This window comes from Polypterus senegalus, chromosome 1, assembly GCF_016835505.1.
Source record: "Polypterus senegalus isolate Bchr_013 chromosome 1, ASM1683550v1, whole genome shotgun sequence".
NCBI classification, from domain to species: domain Eukaryota; kingdom Metazoa; phylum Chordata; class Cladistia; order Polypteriformes; family Polypteridae; genus Polypterus; species Polypterus senegalus.
This window is the reverse complement of record NC_053154.1, coordinates 105,890,595-105,909,774: the sequence shown is the minus strand read 5'-3', so window position 1 is coordinate 105,909,774 and position 19,180 is coordinate 105,890,595. Positions and strand designations below refer to the sequence as shown.

General features: G+C 36.6%; 1 protein-coding gene across 2 annotated transcripts in view; it reads right to left on the bottom strand.

Annotated features, from left to right (window-relative positions):
- LOC120530836 (G-protein coupled receptor 55) overlaps positions 1-14,747 on the bottom strand; it is a 114,979-nt gene extending 100,232 nt beyond the window's left edge. For both annotated transcript variants that reach the window (XM_039755517.1, XM_039755525.1), the window contains exon 1: positions 14,574-14,747. The gene's annotated coding sequence lies outside the window, so the exon portion shown is untranslated. The remainder of the gene's footprint in view (positions 1-14,573) is intronic.
- Positions 14,748-19,180: the final 4,433 nt, after the last annotated feature.

Genomic DNA, 19,180 nt, shown 5'->3' with positions numbered 1-19,180 from the left:
CCAGTTTCTCATACACATTGAATTTTATTGCAGCAGCGCAGTTACCAATTTCTTTCACTACTTCAACGACTTTTAATTCAAAACCAGCTTCATATTTTCTTCTGATTGAATGCTCCATGGTAAATAAAGGATGCTCTTACGATAAAGATGTATGAGGGTATGAGATACAAAAATCACAAAACAGTGCAAACATCGCTTCAGAATAATTTGGGTATTAGAATGTGGTCACATAGGCACAATACATAGAAGAAAAAAAAAAGGCAGTGTGCTCCGTGGTTACTCTCTCAGATGGGCGTTAGCATATCATAATCTCTTGGACCAATTGCGTGAGTTTTCTGCATTTGACTTATATGACCGACATAATAAAATACCGGAAATTATATGGTAAAATCAAGTCCCGACTTATCCGTGGGAGAACTTAAACGTGAGTATATACGGTACTATTCACTGCAGCTTGATGGTTTCTTGGGATTCCAAGTGAGAGATCAACCACAGGATCTTCTATTAGGAACAGGTGGTAAGATGCTGAAGTAGAAAAGGAGCTCTAACCTATGCAGAAACCATCCATTCATCCATTTTCTAATCTTCCTTAATTCTTTAAAGGGTTGTAAGAAACTGCAGCCGTTTCTGTCAGGTAGTAGCCCTGGATAAGAAACCAGTCCATAATAGGCCAAGCTCATTCACACACCCATCCTGCCTCCAAGAATGCATGTCTTTGAGATATGAGAGAAAACGGAAGAGGTGGAGAAAACCCAGATACACAAGAGAAGAGAATATAAAATTCAGTAACTGCTCCCTGGCTCTTTGAGCGGAGAGACATCAATGTGAACCACAATCAGCACCTATAGATCCGTAATTTTGGATTGATGACCTCTAACAAATTTATTAAAGAGTTTTTTTCCCTTTCAAGATTGATTTGAATAGTTGATCTTGTCTACTCTATGGGTACTTGTGAAGATCCCCTCTTTGTGAGTTGTCTTTTGCCGTATGCTTTGAATTCAGGCTTGTAGTGATGCAGAGGCAGCATATAATTAGTGAGAGAGGCAAGGACCTCTTAAATGGGCTCTGTGTTAGAGCTCTCGTAATCAAGCAATTATTTTTTAACATAATATAGTATTAATATGCATTCATCTCTAAATCTTCTCCCCTAAAAACAGCAACTTTCTCTACTCAATCCCACCCCCACCCCCCTACCCACACACCATTTGGGTCATTTTGACACTCTTCCTGGAACAGGAAAGCCACTTCAAACAAACAAGCTTAGTAATGGGCCCATGCCCCAAACGCTTAGTTTCACTTGGCTGAAGTTACATGGTCTAGGGTTTAAATAATGTCCTCCTTTAGAAATGTGGTTTTCAGAATGTGACCTTAAATGTATACATCTGCTTGCTTCTCATTCTGGCAACAAAGTGTGTGCCTCGCCCAAATCACAGATGGTTTTGGTTTAGCTGAAGCACGTGGCCCTGGGTTTTTGCTTTATTTGCTGATTTTGCTGAATGTTGCAGCTCATGAAGCTCTGATGCTAAACTCAAATATGCTGTGAAAGACAAATGCACGAAAGCTGCTGTTGCAGGACTAACTGTGTGATGGCTGCCTTGTGACACTGTGAACAGTAGCATCACCCACTGATGACACATGGGCTTTACACTCCTCAAAGGATTCTGAAGGGTCCCTCCCAGAATAAAAAAAGACAAAGCATCATCTAAAAGTTAAATAATGTATTATATAGTAGCAAAACACTTTCAGAAATATGTATGTTTTGCTATGTTTGACCATTCAAAGTACCATTGCCAATGGTCAATAGGTCAAAGGCTGTTATCTATTTTTGAGTGAGACTACATGTACTAAAGTCCAACTGACCAAAAGTAGCAAAAGTTCACTGGGCACACCAGCAGAGATTGCTTGCCAACAACAGTGCAGAACAGTAATTTCCTTAAAGCTGTTTTTATTATTTGACTATTCCAAAAAGGCACAACTGTGTCGTTTTTAAGTTGTACTACCCCCTTGCCTGGAGACTTTCTGAAAACAGGGCAACTCTGAAGCAAAATTCCTGTGAGAACAAATGAAATTAGTGGATTTTGAAAACAAAAGGAGTCATGGACACTTATAACAATCTGTAATTATTTACTTGTCTGCTAAAATTCTGCAGCTTTCAGTTAATTGAAAATGCTGCTGCAAGAATTATCACACAAACCAGAAAATATTAACACAATTCCAGTTCGCAAGACCTTACACTGGCTGCTAGCTAAGCCTAGAACTGATTCGAAATCCTCCTTTTAACAAATAAAGCTTTAAATAGCCAAACCAGAGTGCCCACTGAGATCTCAAGATCTTGCCTTTTTAATATTCTGAGGATCAATAAAATAACAGTAGAAGGTCAAGCATTTAGTTACTGGGCCCTGAGGCTTTGAAATGGTCTGCCTGCTAATGAAGGGAGATGCCCCTTCAGTCTCAGCCTTTAAATTCAAGCTGAACTCTCGCTACTTTAGTCTAGCATACCCCAGATAGAGCTGACCTTCTTTTAGCTGTGTATATTGGTTTTCCTGTTTCTTAGTCATTCGTGCAGAAATATAAGAATCACAATATTTTTAAACTATTACTAAACCTAATCTATTTTGTTTCTCTTTTCTGTATTTGGATGTGGCAGTTGGTGCCACTGCTCAACTGCCAGGCTGCTCTCCTGTATATAGAAAACTCATCTTGTTGGTTAATAGAGTGTTGGAATCACTGGATGGAAAAATTCTCTCTTCAATTTAGATGGCCAGCACAGACGCCATTATACAAAACCCAGGAGTCGGTAGACGACCAGTTGGCTGAGGTCTTCAGGGCTGTGACTTTGTGCTTGTCTTTCTCTTTTACAGTTTTAATCACCCCGTTGTCAACTGGCCATAGTTCAACAATTAATTAAGGAGCAAATATTGTTGGTTTCTATTTATGTTTAATCAGTTTCTGTCTTGTTCTTTGTGTGTTTTTATCAAATCTGCATTTATATGTCTACCAATTCTGCATTTAGTAATTAGTACTTGTATAATCTATATTTGTATTTTCACTGAGAATTGTTCACTGCATTCTGTGCCTGCAGTCAGTGAAGAGCGTGATACAAAAATAAATTGTATTGTAAGTTGTATCACCTCCAGGTCAAATTAGGTTTGGGTTTTTTGCTTGAAAACACCTTAAATTGCATTTTTTTCAGGACATTTCCTGTTTTTCCCTAAATTAATAAACAGTATCGACCCACCATTGACTTTAATGGGTTTTCACTTGTGTTTAGGGTAGTTTGTTTCTTCAGAACTCATAAAACCATCTTAAATGGCATATTTTCAGCTCAGCAATATGAACGCTTATAGTGAAGTGACCAAATGTCACAATTTTGTAAATCTGAAGCAAAATTTGACACATCCTTAAGGTCAATTTTGACCCACCATATACACTAGTGGATTTTACTCTGCTCTAAAGCGTAGGATCATCAATATTATAGGTTAGGATGGCCAATCAATATAAAATGGGTTTGAGGTGTACAACCTGAAGTCCAGGACACCTAAAAAGGGGTGACAGAATCAGGTCAGAAAAGACTTGCAAAAGGCACAGCATGCAGTCAACATTTAAAGACATTGTAGGGGTTAACCAGTTACTGCTATATAATGAGGCTTTCGCAAGCACAATGTTTGGACTTCTGACTTCCAAAGTACCAATAACTACTGTCCATAGTTACTTATTCCTATGTGAGAAAACTTCAACAAAATCTTATTACATTGTTACAGGGGACATTTAAAAATACATATGCATATGACATTTGCTGGCTTTTTATGTAACTTTAACTCTATGGCTCCAGTCACAGTTGCTTGTATGTTGCTCGTTCTTGTTATTCTTTTTCAGAATGTTAAATGCACATGCTGGGCTCTAGTCTGAAACTACATGAAGTGTCACTTTTTGATGTTAATGTGTTCTTGTTAGCCCTGTGAGGAGCTGTGTGATGATGCATGATGTTTTCATTCTGTTAGTGGTTCTATATATAATAAATATTGCTTGCACTTCCATGCACAACTACGCTATGTGAATTCTTCCACAGCACACATTAAAGTTGCATTTTCCAAGTATTTTGTATCAGAAGGTCTAAAAAAGTCCCTTAAACAACATATCATTTGTATATCATGTTTACCCCTATCCCATTGTGCTTTATGAGAACAGATATATGGTATAATATTTATAGGTATGTCTTACAACTTGAACCAAGCCAGGGTAAGTAACTTGCACTGGGTCCATAGTCAGAGGCAGGAACTGTAGTGCTGTAGTGTGAAGGATGGTCCATGCAGTGAGCAGGGAGCAGCCTGTTGATTTCCTTCTTGTATCAAGTTATCCAAATGGACATCTGAACTGCAGAACCTTTAGCAAGACTCAAGAAATAAACACACAGGCAATCTGGGAATATCTCAGCAACACTGTGTACATTAAGTTTCAAAGGCTGACATTTGTAACAAGTACACTCAAATTATATTTATTATTTATTATTACAGAAATAAATGTGTGACAGTTGGTGGCAGTGAAAAGAAAAGATCAGTAAGAGACATTTGCATATGACAGAGTGGTGGCAGGGAGATGAAACAAATGTCTTTCATTTAAACAACCATCCTTTATTTTACGTATGTAGTACTTGCTGATTGTGACTATGATCTAATGTTATTTGACCACTGCAGATCTATAGTACTATTAACATTTTTTGTAGCTCTTGGAGCACAGGCAGGTTAAATGAGTTGCTGAAGGTCTCAGAAGGCTTCAAGGTGTTTTGTAGACTACTAAACTCTCAGCCACATTTAACAAAAAAATTTCAAGAATCTGTTTTTCCCTGCATCAATGATTTAATATAATAGAAAAATGTCTAACCATTCCAGGTGGATCAAATTGACATGAATTATACACACAAATAGCACACTATTTGCCCATTCATTGCTTAAAACAAGATGGAGAGGCTATCCTGGGCATATTAAGAACGGTGCGGGCAGTGATGTTGAACTGCAAAGAGTAATAATACTCCTGTTAACCTGATCCCACAGAATGCAATGAACTGTTTACAACTGAAACGTCTCCTAGAAAGACCCTTATTGACCTTAAAAATGTTTGTTGTATGTGTAACAAGTACATTGCGTGTGTGAAAAATAAGCATAATCTGTTGCAAGGGTAAACCTTTCTAAAAATCAGATTATATATTGAAGTTTGAAGACATCAATGGACTAGTGGTGAAAGTGAATGATGCATTGTCGCAAGTGCCATTAGTGCTCTCTTTTGTTCAGTTATGATGACAGTACAGAGTCTGCATAAGGTTGAAAGATCTAGTAGCTATGTTTGTGAAAATATAAATTGCAAGACATGCATTTGAAGTAAACGTGTGCCACACCCTGACAAAAGGGGGTGAAAAGGACTGCTTTTAGACAGTTGATAATAAAGAGTCACAGAAGATGCAGATTTCAGTACACAAAACACTTGAATCAAGAAATCTGCCAAACAGCACCAGTAGGTGCAAAGATGACGATGCACAACTTCTACCTTCCGACTGCACATCTAAACGAATAACCACAGGAAGTTAACAGAGTTACTATTTAATCAATCACAATTTTGGACAATTTTATTTTAAATCATTATGGGAATTCAAGCAGGGAAAGGTGATACAGCAGGGGGACAGAGTTCCAATATTCTGCCAAGTTGAAAAGTGGCAAACCAAAAGGTATTAATAAGCAGGCACAGAATGAGAGAAGTCATATATCATGAAACAAAAAGGGTTTAAACCAGAACTTCAATGAAATTGTTTTGTCAAAGTCCAATACACAAACCAAAAATCACAAATAAAAGTCTAGCCAAAATCTTTACAGATGAAAGAGATTTGTTTCTACCAACTATATGTGAAAATGTTTGAAAATGTATCCACAAACTGAACAATTTGCCACAATCCTAAATATGCCCATGATTGTAACTTTTTGTGCAGTCATTTTTGGTAATCATATTGTTAGCAACAGCACAGCTTCAGACACTAGAAAAAACACAAACTGCACAAATTGTATAAATATGATATCATTACCATAAAACAAAATCCAAAGGAAAAAAAAATACAGGGGATTTCTTCAGAAGGGTTTCAATCCTGACACCAGCAGAGGCCCTCAAAATGGAAGAAAACATGAACCAGTGTGGTCATATAAATTAACAAAGCAATGTATGAGCAATTAAATGTGGTCAGAAACTACAGAAGGCGAGGACAGAATGGGTCACCAGAAAAAGATCTGGTCTAAGACATGTTTGCAAAAGGTGGGAGATAGGGCAACATAAGTTCTTAACTGAAGAGAACTGACATAGAGGCTTTCTGATATAGGTTGTTTTATAGTTACCAAAGACTCAGTGCATTAGAAAGAGCCTTAATCTGGTGGTGGACCTGTAGGATGAAGTAGGCCTGCCACTGACCTTTGGTAGAGATACAGCAGCTTGTAATGACCTCATTTCTATTACAATGAATAGTATTGGCTATATGAAACACAGAGGGTTCATCCAATTACATTATCAACAAGCCAGGCTTTAAATTTAGTACTGTCAGCAAGTTGTCTTCCAATGCTATTCAAAGTACATGAATTAAGAGTTGACCCGGACCACCTAACCATGACATTCAGTTTCATATTGTGTTGTGCGTCATTGAAATGTAACTGCTCGTTCGGTGCCCTTATTGCAATTTGAGCGCAGTCAATTGCCAATTATAGTAGGAAAAGAGTACACTGCTGCAAATTGCCCTTTTAACCTGTTATGTTTTATGAACTTTTTAATATCTTATGTTTTATGCACTGTATATACGCTCAGAGCATACAAAAACTGGATATAGCACCTCACCGGTTCGATTAATGGCTCCCAGCACTGCAGACATGATGGAGTGAAGATTGGATGAAATATTCCTCATCTGTCATGTAGTTTCCATAAGAACTGACAACAGGTAGTTGATATAAATTGATGAGAAAGCTTCTTCTGTGCAAATACGCATCATTGGCCCTTTTTAAAGGGAACTAAATTAGAGTGTGTGCATCATTGACGTATAATATGTCTGTTATGTCAACATACATTATAATAATATGAATCACATGTGAGTTGTCATTAAGCTGGTTTTGATGCATTTCCCTATTTCCCAGTTTCTCCAAAATGTTGTCAATGTATGGATCAAAGTTGCCATAAATGTATGCAAACTCTGCCACAGAGTTTTCTTTATAAATTCCGGCTTTTGCATTGAAAGTTGAGTACACATATTTTGACCTTCTTTTTGAGCATAGATAAGTTTTACAAATCTGACCCCGGGATATTAACAGACTTCTGTATTTCAGTGTGTGTTTATGTATAGCAGCCTTAAATTAAATGCATTGTTAAGCAACAATTGATAACATAAAATACAATGTTCCATATTACATATAAAACAGTTTTGGTGGTATAAGAGAGCAGTCTTGCAAATCTGACACAGGTCTTATCTTATCTCGGGAACTTTTGAAGTACATCTCTACCGTCTCTGTATGCATTATATGGTAATGTTGGTGCTATAATTTTTGAGTAAATGTCACCAACCTCTGAATGGTGTTTTGTGAGATTATGCTACCATACTACATAATGATACTGACTATAAAAGTGCTTAATATAGAACAAAAGTGAGAATTCTATACTTACTTACTTATACCTCATTTCCTCATGTGCTTCAAAAAAAAAATTAATTTCCATGCCTTTTTCAGAATTATCTGATAGTTGCGTATAAGCCATGTTTTTAAATCTCTACAAACCAAGTACATAACATGTGCCTTGTGCCCTTTTCTCTCAAACTCTCTACGTGGATCCAGAATAAGTTCAAAGCCATATGGCTGTGTTATATTGCGCAAATATGATAACATCCATCCATTATCCAACCCGCTATATCCTAACTACAGGGTCACAGGAGCCAGTCCCAGCCAACACAGGGCACAAGGCAGGAAACAAACCCCAGGCAGGACGCCAGTCCACCACAGGGTACGCACACACCTAGCACAAACTAGGGACAATTTAGGATCACCAATGCACCTAACCTGTATGTCTTTGGACTGTGGGAGGAAACCCATGCAGACACGGGGAGAACATGCAAATTCCACGCAGAGAGGACCCAGGAAGCAAACCCGGGTCTCCTACCTGCAAGGCAGCAGTGCTACCCACTGCGCCACTGTGCAATATGATAACATTTATTTACCATATTTGGCTTCACATTAAGTCCAAGAATAAGAGGAGTATGAGGTTGAGAGAAAAGATTTGAAGATGTCTAAAATTAGTCAGGGTGATGCCTTATCGCTTATCTTTGCTATAAGCAGCTTGCTTGTTAGGAAATGTACTATCAAGTTGCTGATTCAGATTAGCAGGCCAAGGACTTCTATGCTTTAGCATTTGGAATCAAAGTAGAGCAATCATTAATTAACGGCACCATAGCTTATGTGTCTCACTTTTTTAGAATGAACAAAGGAGATATATGAAGGGCTAAAGATAGCCATACCCTGACCTGCCAACTTAAAACAAAGAAAGGAGTGAGACCGAGAGAGCTCTGTCATTGTAAGCGATTACTAGCCTTAGATTGTTATGTAGAATTGTAACCCATGTTTATCTTTAATGATGCTCTTTAGTCCTTTATTTTTATCATAGAAGCATATCAATTTATTTATTTCCTAAAGGCTGATGAAAAGAATGATCATTCTCTCCAAAGTGAAAAATGCTAGTGATAGTGGCATGCAAAGATTGAGAAAGCTAATGCAGCTCTGTTTACATTTTAAATTTAGATACATATATACTAGTTGTATTAAATTTTACTACACTCTAAAGTGTGTCCAGGAAACACAATGTGAATCATAATACATGTCATTAACAAATATTACTTTCAAAACAATCTCCAGCTCCAGTGGTGCAGTTGTAGTAAAAAAGAACTGTGTAAAAATCAAGCACCCCGGTATATTGTCTGATGTATGCTATGACCAGCTCTCACTTCCAGTGATTGTGTGCATTAAAGCCTTTCCAAACCCACCACTGAACAATCAAGAGAAATTAACAAACATTGATGTTTGTATCTAAGGGTGGAGAGAGGCAAAAGTAAGGTAGAAACTGACCCTGGACAAATCACCATCACACAAATTTACATAATCTCACCTACATTGTGGCAGTCTACAATCTCTAAGCATGCAGAAGAAAACAATCATCTCTGAATGTAAACAAACTTGAGCATGGAGGACACAAGCAAAGTTGGCATAGAGGAAAATCACGCTAGTATCTAAACTCAGTGGGTATGTGCATCAGGTCTCATTTTATATGGCTGGCACCACAGCAAGGACTCTTTGAGCAAAATATGGAGCAAGATGTGAATTTGTAAACTGTGCTCATCACAGAGCATGAGCAATAAAAGCTTAGTCAGCTGAGTCAAGGAGAAGTGCCTTCACTCAACTGTTCATTCAGGCTTTTGAATGTGAGTGTTAATGGGTGCTCTTACACCAATACAGAGACTGTGTACAAGAAAGGTCACAGTCATCTCTATATCCTGATAAGGCTGAGGTCATTTGGCATATGTAGGCCACTTCTACCAGTCTGTAGTGGTTAGTGTAATTTTCTATTCAGCAGTGTATTAGTAAAAGGTATTAGTGGATGTAATGCCAACAGATCAAACAAACTGATTAAAAAGGCTAGTTCAGTGTTAGGAGTCAAGCTGGACATACTGGAGGAAGTGGTCACTCAGGAAGCTACTTAATATCCCGGACAATGACTCTCATGTACTGTATGAGGTCAACGTAGCAACACATTTCATAATAGACTGAAGCAACCACTTTGCTGTAATGAGCACATGCAAGGTCATTTCTACCGTCAGTCATCAAGCTCTATAATGAGTCATCCCTTGGTCAAGGTGATATTGTTCCTGGTGTGCTGAATGATAATGAGCTGGTTTAGTAGACCTTTTAACATACAATGACGCTAAGTACAACATACTGTGCTATGCCAAAGACTGTGCCATTGTAACTTCTAAGTATACGCAGTTCTCATTATGTGCAATTCTAATCACTTTACACTTAGAAAGTATATAAACTTTGTTAATACATTGTAAAGAACAGCATGCATGGGCTCATAATATTTATAGTTCATTCATTTTATATGTGGATTTCTACTTTGGTAAAAATGTAAAACTATAATAATTGTTAACTGTATATTAGTGCCTTTTTTCACTGCTGTGGTAACCATGCAATTTCATTCAGCATTGACATTATCTATCTATCTATCTATCTATCTATCTATCTATCTATCTATCTATCTATCTATCATATAGTGCTTTATCTATCTATCTATCTATCTATCTATCTATCTATCTATCTATCTATCTATCATCTATCTAATCTATCTATCTATAGTGCCTAATCTATTATATAGTGCCTTATCTATCTATCTATCTATCTATCTATCTATCTATCTATCTATCTATCTATCTATCTGCAGCAAAACCCTGAAGAGTGACTGACAAATCACTCCACCAATTAGCATTCTATTTTAATTTAGCGTTTTTTTACCTGTCCTACGGCACAACTAAAGTATGCAGGACAAAAGCACGTTGACAAAAATTAATATTGACAAATACATTCACCTTCAAGATATAACCTCATCTTTTCTGCAAGTCATGTTTGCCAGTAAGGATGCAAAGCTGCCTTCCCTGCAGCATAACTAGTGAATTGATTTTCCACCTAGGATAGTTACTGTGGAGAAAAGTGTAAAAATTAAATTCAACGGATACTTATAAAAACGATCAAAAATAATTTCTGCACATTAGAATTTTATTAGGTTCCTGTTTTATGCTTTGTGATGATGCTAAATGTTTAATAATTTCAAAAGAGATTTACCTTGCCTTTAATGTTTAAACATTATTGAGTGCATGGTGGCTTCCAAATCGAGAGATGTGCAGCGTAATAGCCGCCTGCAGCAGTTAATATCAACAAATCGGCGGGTGCTTCTTTTAGGTTTGTTCCAAGGGATTACATATAATATGGAGCTATAGGTTGAATGGTACACAGTTATCATTTTACTTAAATAGTTTTGTTTTTCTCTATTGGCATAAAGTTTGTCTCTTCAGATTGTGTGTAGTTTTGCTGCATTTTATTTTTTATCACAATCCAAGAGAAACTTGTACTGTATATCATAATTGAAATTATATGTGTACTTTACACAAAACCTTAAACATTTAATAATATCAACGGAGATTTACCTTACCTTTAATGTCTAAGCATTACCAAGTGCATTTCTAACGACATGCAGTTGTCCTGTGGGCTTTTGTTAGTTCACCTGCCTGCCATTTCTATTTACACTATGAAGTGAGTAACAGATAAGTTCTTGACATTCTTTTTTCATGTTGAATTTACGTCTACCTTTTGCACAAATACACACTTATTTGCTGTCACACCTTGTATTCTCCATGATTCTCCCATCCCTTGTATTTTTGTGTGCTCCTTTTTGTGTATTTTGCTCTTTCTGAGCCATTTTAGCAGTAGTCAGAGAGTAAAGATTTAAGTATAAGAAAAAGCATTAGAAACAAAGAAATGAAAAAGTCAACGACTGAATGATGGTTAGGTAGGGTATTGGGTTAAATAAAGTCAGCAAGAGCTTAATTAACTACAGGTTACTGTAACTGTGAGGTAAAAGCAAGTGGAGTGTGTGAACAAGGATTTGGCAAAGAGTGTCCAAGGAAGATACATAACAAATCTTTGGCAAAATATACTTAAGATGATTTGGAATTCAACACCTAAGAATAGCGATATTGAAAAGCCTAGCTACTTCTGATCCTTGTATACAGAAGTTAAAGGATTTGAAGAAATAGCAGAAGAATTTTGATAACAAGGCAGACTGAAGAACAGCAAATCATCACCTTTACTTCTTCAGCATATTGTGTGCACATGCTGTTTCTGGTTAAATCCTGACGTTTAGAGCGAGATAGTAATATGAATAGCAACATGAAGACACATCTGGATCACACAGCATGAAACTATTGCTGGATTTGCTTTTCTGACCTTCAGATTAAATGAGTTGGCACTTAGCCAAGCAGGTGCACCTTGAATTCTCATCCAACAGGGTGCAGTGGAAGCCATCATTTCATTTTAATTAACGCCTCCTGGTGTTTATGCGGAGAAAATTATTTTTAAAACAATCACCGTCCTTCTTTAATAATTATTACAGTTGCAATGCCCTCTAGTGGCCAAAGTACAGCGCTACACTATATTTCATTTTCAATATTACAACAGTGACAGGACCAATACATTAAAATAAAACAGAAAAAGTCAGACAATTGCATTATTTTCGTTTCTAAATATGGCTTATTAAATTCTTTCTAAAATTCAAATAACACAATCAGAAACAAAAAGACAACACCTACACCTCCTGTCTTTTCTGAGTATGTGACATAGTCATCTAACTCTTTGATCTGGTGCACATGTCCTCATAATAGACTGTACAACCCATAGCCCTCTCTTTATATTGTATCTAATATTACATTATATCAGTATTTACTACATATTATTTAACATTTATAAAACCACATGCCAAATAAACCTCATATTCTCTCTTCATACTGTGCCTAATTTTGGCTTTTATTGTTTTACTGCATGAAGACTTTGCACAGAGATAAAATGGATAAATGAATGTAGAACTCTTATACAACTTCATATGAATTAATTTTAAACTTTCTAATCTGTAAATTTCAGTAAAATATTCCCGACGCTGGCCCTGTCAATCTTTCAGTGATTTTTCCATTGGTACAGTAAGTTAATAATTAATTTATCAATTAAGGAGCTTTAATAAAATGAAATTGTAAGTTATAATTTGTTTGATTTACAATTCTGCCACTGTGCCTTCACTCTACATGCTGTTCTACATACAGTTATGTCTGCCTTTACCCACTCAGGATTACCAGGATTCATAAAAGTACATACAGTGCCCACAGAGGTCAAGAAGAATGAGGTTAAAATCTTGACCATTTTTTATGACTATGTCTAAGTTTTAAATTGTTTGTTTCGTGGCTGTTGGAATGAGAATGTTGTCCCTCGGTTGTATGTTTATGTTGATATGGCAATAAAGTATCTTCTTTGAGCTCTTCATGTCACAGATAAATAGTAAGCCTGCAACAACTTTGATCAGTTACTCAAAATCTGAGACTCTTTAGGCCCCCTTATTATGGGGACTGAAGTATGCTGTAGACATTGCGATTACTGGGTATGTGTGGTATGAGTGGGGTGGGTTGTGCTTTTACCTTTGCTTATTTATTTTTCACCTCATTATATTGTGATTAAGGTTCACTAAAATATTGATCACAAAAAACAATAATTATTTGGAACTGCACATTCATAATAAAAGAAATATTTTAATAAGTGCCTCACCTAAAGCCAGGAGTCCTTTAACTTAAACACACTTTTGTTGTTTAAGCATTCTCTTTACTTTAATCCCACAAGCCCCATCTTTAATGCACAAAAACATACAGTATAATAATTTAGCTGCTGAAATGTATCACCCAGGGTAATTATCATGCAATTTGTGCATACATAAGGCATATTCCACATGAAATTCAAGTCTTTTTGCATATACTCATTAATTTTATGCTCATGTTAGGATGTAAACAGTTCAAATTAAGCTCTTGTTTTGACAAGCTAGTAGCAATAAATTATGGGCATCAAACTACAGTATCATGTGACATGTTAAACAGAGCCAGAATAAGAACTCACTGTATGTGGAACTGTCAAACACTCAGCCACAAGCTCTAGAAACAACAGATGTCTACACTAAAAAGTATGAAGCAACTGAATACAAAAGAATTCTGAAAGAATTATCACTTGTACCAAACAATGTCATGTCTCATTAAAGGCGCCATCTTCAGACAGCAGCAGTTTTGACAAAAACCTTGTCATTTTTATCATTCTTGTAAAGCAGAATGCTTAAGCTGTGCACATTCTATTTAAATTCTCTTGATATGATGGCGATCAAGCTAGGATTTCATTAAGTAATCCAGAATGCCAGGCTCATCTCATCTACATTACAAACTGGAAGCTAATCTTTCCAAACAATTTCATGACGTTTCAGAAAAAGTAAGTTTTTTCATTGGCCTTATAGGTTGATTAACTGGTTAATGCTGTATATGAGAAGACATTTTCAAAATGTTCACATAAAGAACAAAATAAAAAAAAATAAATACATTTAATTAGTAAAGGATTAACAGTATATATAATTCATTCATTCACTTATTTTGCATACCTGCTCACTCAGTGTTGCACGACATTTCATTACACGGCACCCTCACTCACTCATACAGGGCTAATTTGGTGTTGTTATTGAGTCCAACCTGCACATTTATAGGATGAGGGACTACAAGGAAAATAAAATTTGCACAGATACAAGGAAAAGCATGTGCAAACTTTCAACTAAAATTTGAATATAATTATTTGTTTGCAGTCCATTCATTAAAAGGAAAATATACACGGATTTGTCTTTGACATGCAGGCTTCAAAAGTCACATAGAAGACAATAAGAGCAGCTCTTACCTGAATTACCAAGCAGTTCAAAAGATGCAACTAATTGTGCTGAATTCCAACAAATACTCCTGTTACATGCACAAGACGACTTATATTTCTACTTTATAAACACATTATGATTTTTATTTTGTATTAAATAGACTTTTCTTTTCTGTTTTACCTATGCCTGTGCCTGATTTGCCTGCTGCATGTAGAACAAGCCAGCCGTTTTAACACATATGGCACCCTTTTTTTATTTGTTTGCCTAATAACCTAGGGCTTCTTTAATTTGCATTAAAAAAAGGTCAACTTCTCTTCTTTCTTTGTTGGTTCACCTTGCCAGTGAAATGAAACAAAAAAACTACACTGGCAAGTATTTGAAACAGTTAAAAAAAAGCTGCTCAGCTGGAACATTTAGAGAAGTCCTCTTTTCACTCATCCATGCATTTTCTAAGTCCAATGTATCCTTTACAGGCTATAATCCAGCAGCATTAGACACATGTTAGGAGTCATAACTAGGCACTCTGATGCTGGGTCCGTTTTGAAATATCTGAACATATACTGTGTGCCCATGGGATGTGGGGTGAAACTGGAGAAGAAGGTGTAGATATTTTGTTTTGGTGTCTAATCCAGGCCCCAGGTTTTTTGAGGTTGAACTGTTACATAATAGCCATCCTTTTTAAGATAATTTAAAAGCATAAATACTGAGGCAGGGTGTCATTTTCTTATTCTTTCACAAATCTGTCCTTGTAAAGATGTATAAAAGTAAAATTCTATTTAAAAATGAAAAATGCCTTCCTATACAATCAACTTCAGGGTTTCTTATTATGTACCATTTGGTTTGCTGTTATCACATCTAGGGTCTGTCTAACTGCTAAATAATATTTTAAGGTACTACGTAAATGAAAGATATTTTATTAGTATTATACTGTGCTTTGCTTCCATTTCCATGGAGGTACCATTTCTACAAAATAGAAGTATACAGAATGTTTGCCCATAAATGCAGGATTGTGAACCAATTGTTCCAATGACTTACAGTATGAAACTTAGATTCACCAGAACAGGACAAAATGGTATACTAACACAATGGCTGCATGCAGGGAGCAAAAAGTCTGAATCAGCAAAAGCCATCTTAATTCGGGGTCTTCATAAGAAATGTAACGATTTATTTTATGAGGTAGAAGGACATAATAAATATGAATAGTTGCAAATATCAAATTGTGTGCTTTAATTTAAATTTATAAAGTCAAAATATTCCCAATTTGAATAGAAACGGTAATTTTCACTCTCTATTAGATGTCCATAGACTGCTTGATCCTTAGTAAAGGATAAAAAGTCAAAAATAACATAATCATAATTTCTAACATTGAAATAGTATAAAACAATACTGCACACTCTTATGTTTGAAGTCTGTCTTTTTTAACCTTCATGATGTGACTCTTAGCAGTCTAGGACCACCAGTAAAAAATATGATATCAAAAAAATATATTTTTGATATCTGATTCATATTTGTGATCAGCAACCACAAAATAGAATAAAATGACACTCCATATGTCTGTATTTATGATCCCCATTGCTTCAAAGTTTTGAGAAAAGGAGTAGCTTTGACCCCTCGCATCCCATTTGGTGGTGAACCTTTGAGGTCCATTGATGTGGCATGAGCATTTTCATGTCCTTCTGATCATTTTTGCTGTAGACACCAATTGGTTTACTCTTTATCATAAAGGTGTAATTTCCTGCACAAAATATGGTCCAAAAATGGGTTTAAAATTAAAGTTTTTCAGGTCAAAAATAGGTGGGATCGCGGAAAAGTTTGTCATCTTCCATAAGTAGACATCAAGGCGAGTTGAAAGTTATATGTGAGGGTTTTCTCATAATAGTGAGTCAGGAGTCTCCAGACAATAAAAAATTGAAGTGATTTCAAAGTGCTCATAAATAATTCTTCTTTCAGGCATAGAAGAATCCAATTATTAGAAAATCACCAGTTGCCTTCAATGGATACAATGTATGGAATCTAAACATTTTAATTCAATTTTTCAATAATGTACTTAACTGCAGTGGGCTGGCACCCTGGCCAGGGCTTGTTTCCTGCCTTGTGCCCTGTGTTGGCTGGGGTTGGCTCCAGCAGACCCCCGTGACCCTGTAGTTGGGTTATAGCGGGTTGGATCATGGATGGATGAATAATATACTTAGAAAAGGATTAGCTAATCAATCAGTATGTGGTTTTTATAGCATACTTCATAAGAAGCCTTGAGACAAAGGATATCACAAAGTGACAAAAATAAGCTGTGTGGACGCTAGGAGTCGCTGTTGCCCCGTTGAACCCGTCAGACAGACGTCCCAGGCACACGTTTAAAAGCACCAAGAAGATTTTATTAATACTTCTTCAATAAAGTGCCCAAAACACCGCACTTCCACAATTCCTTCAATAATAACAATAATCAATACAATAATAAACAATAATCCAATCCTCCACTCCCAGCAGCTCTGTTACACTCTCACCCAACTCCAGCTTGGTCTGCTGGGGTTTCCCATAGTCCTTTTATACTTTGTGACCCGGAAGTATTTCTTCTCAGGGTCACCATCACATATTCCTTTATTAATTGTCCCGGAAGTACTCTGGGCTTCCGTCCTCGTGACCCCGAAGCACTTCCGGGTTGACGTCCTCATAATGTCCCCCTGAATCTTGGTGAGCTCCCCCTGGCGGCACCCACAGCACCGAACAGGGCTGAGGATACGGTCTCCATGTCCCATGCTGCCCTGCGGGAATCCGAGGAGCCATTTCCATCCAGGGGAGCTGCCATCTAGTGTTCTGGGGGAATTAGTGTTCTGAAAAGGTTGTTTCCTTCCTTGGAGGGACGTCCCGACCAGACTGAAATGCCAGCCATTCTCCACAGCTGAAAACAACACACTGTATGTACAAACAGAAGAAACAAAGTATATCATAAATATTCACAGACAAATGGGCAAAGGTGATGTATTCAAAACAGGCATACATCATTTCAGTTTGTAACAACGACTTCTACGCATCGCTTACCAACCTTTATCATTAGACTTACATGTGCTGTCCACAGCTACTTCAAGATAAACCCTTGCAATCATTCAATTTAATTCTTAATCCAGACAATATAATTCAGGTTCACAATGGTCTGGAGTCTATCCCGGCAATACTGTGTACAAAGCAGGGAACCAGCCCTGATCAGGACACCACTTCTTAACACAGCCACAAACACAAGTATATACTGTAGAACCAATTCAGGACCACCAACTAGCCTAATAGGCACATCTTTGAAGATGTGGAAAGAGAACTGTGGCACCTAGAGGAAAAGCCACATAAACATTATAAGAGCGTACAATTTCCATACATCCAAAAATTGGGAAAGGGGTTTCCACAAATGGTACTTAGACACCAGCACTAACCACTGATCCACATTGCCACCATTACTTTCAAACAAACCGTTTAAAATTGATTCCACCATGATCCATAAGATAGAAATTTGCATTAATAACACTCCCACAGTGTTAATGCTCTGTCTGGCAGGTCTTTTACTTAGCAGCAATCAGCTACCGAGTGCCACTCTGTCCTTGGTCACCATTAGATAAGTCAGACTGTAGGCAGCAGTCATTATTTTAACTTTAACAACCGTTTTGTAGCTGATTTTTAGAACTAAGCAAACTTCAACTTATTTCAGATCTTTTGCTTATTGTCTAGGATTGTTATCAAAACTTAAAAGAAGAGTGCATTTTACCGATAACCAACTAATCCTTATCTTATGACCATAAATCTATCTAATCCCTAAATCTCAGTCATTGATTTTAGATACAGTACATTTGTTGCAGGGAGATGTAATCCTTTGTGTACCTAATGTTAATCATAACGCTCACTGATCAACTCAAAGTGATTAAACTGGAACACACAAGCACCCGGAAGTGGAAAATAAGATGGAGAAACATTACGAAACATATCTATAGTGTTAAACTTATGTTGTGGACTGTGAAATTGCAGTTTGTAGAGAAATTGTTGATAACATGACACTCATGAATCACTCAATTCCGTTGTGTAACATAACAAAAATGTAATCTAAATTCAGTGTGACTTTCTTGTAATTGATCCATTTTTACCTAATCCACAGGTCTATAGCAGTGGCTGGACTTAATCTTCCGATTTAATGTGTTTTTGAAACACTTTGCCAACACATAACTTTTCCTATGTTACTGTAGCTGTAATCGGTGACATGTCCAGCACTTGATACCATGGTAAAGCAGCAGTGTAGTGGCTAAGACTTTGGACATTAAACCATAAAGTGATTGGCTCAATGTGCACCTTTGACTAACTTTGTACCCTGTTACTTAAAAAACATCTATTCTATGTTTGCTATTTGCAATAAAAAGGTATGTACACAGTTGTACTGTGTTGTATTCTAATTTTTCTAAGAAAAATTATCTAAAAGATGGATTTGGAACATATTCAAACCCCTTCACTTTCTGCACACTTTATTGTGTTGTAGGTTTAATTTTAAATGGATTTGCCATTTCTTCCCACCAACCTAAACTCAATAACTCATAATGGGAAATGGAGAACAAGTTTTCAGAAAGGTTTTTTAAATTTAAAAAAAATCTAAATATGAAATCTCAGT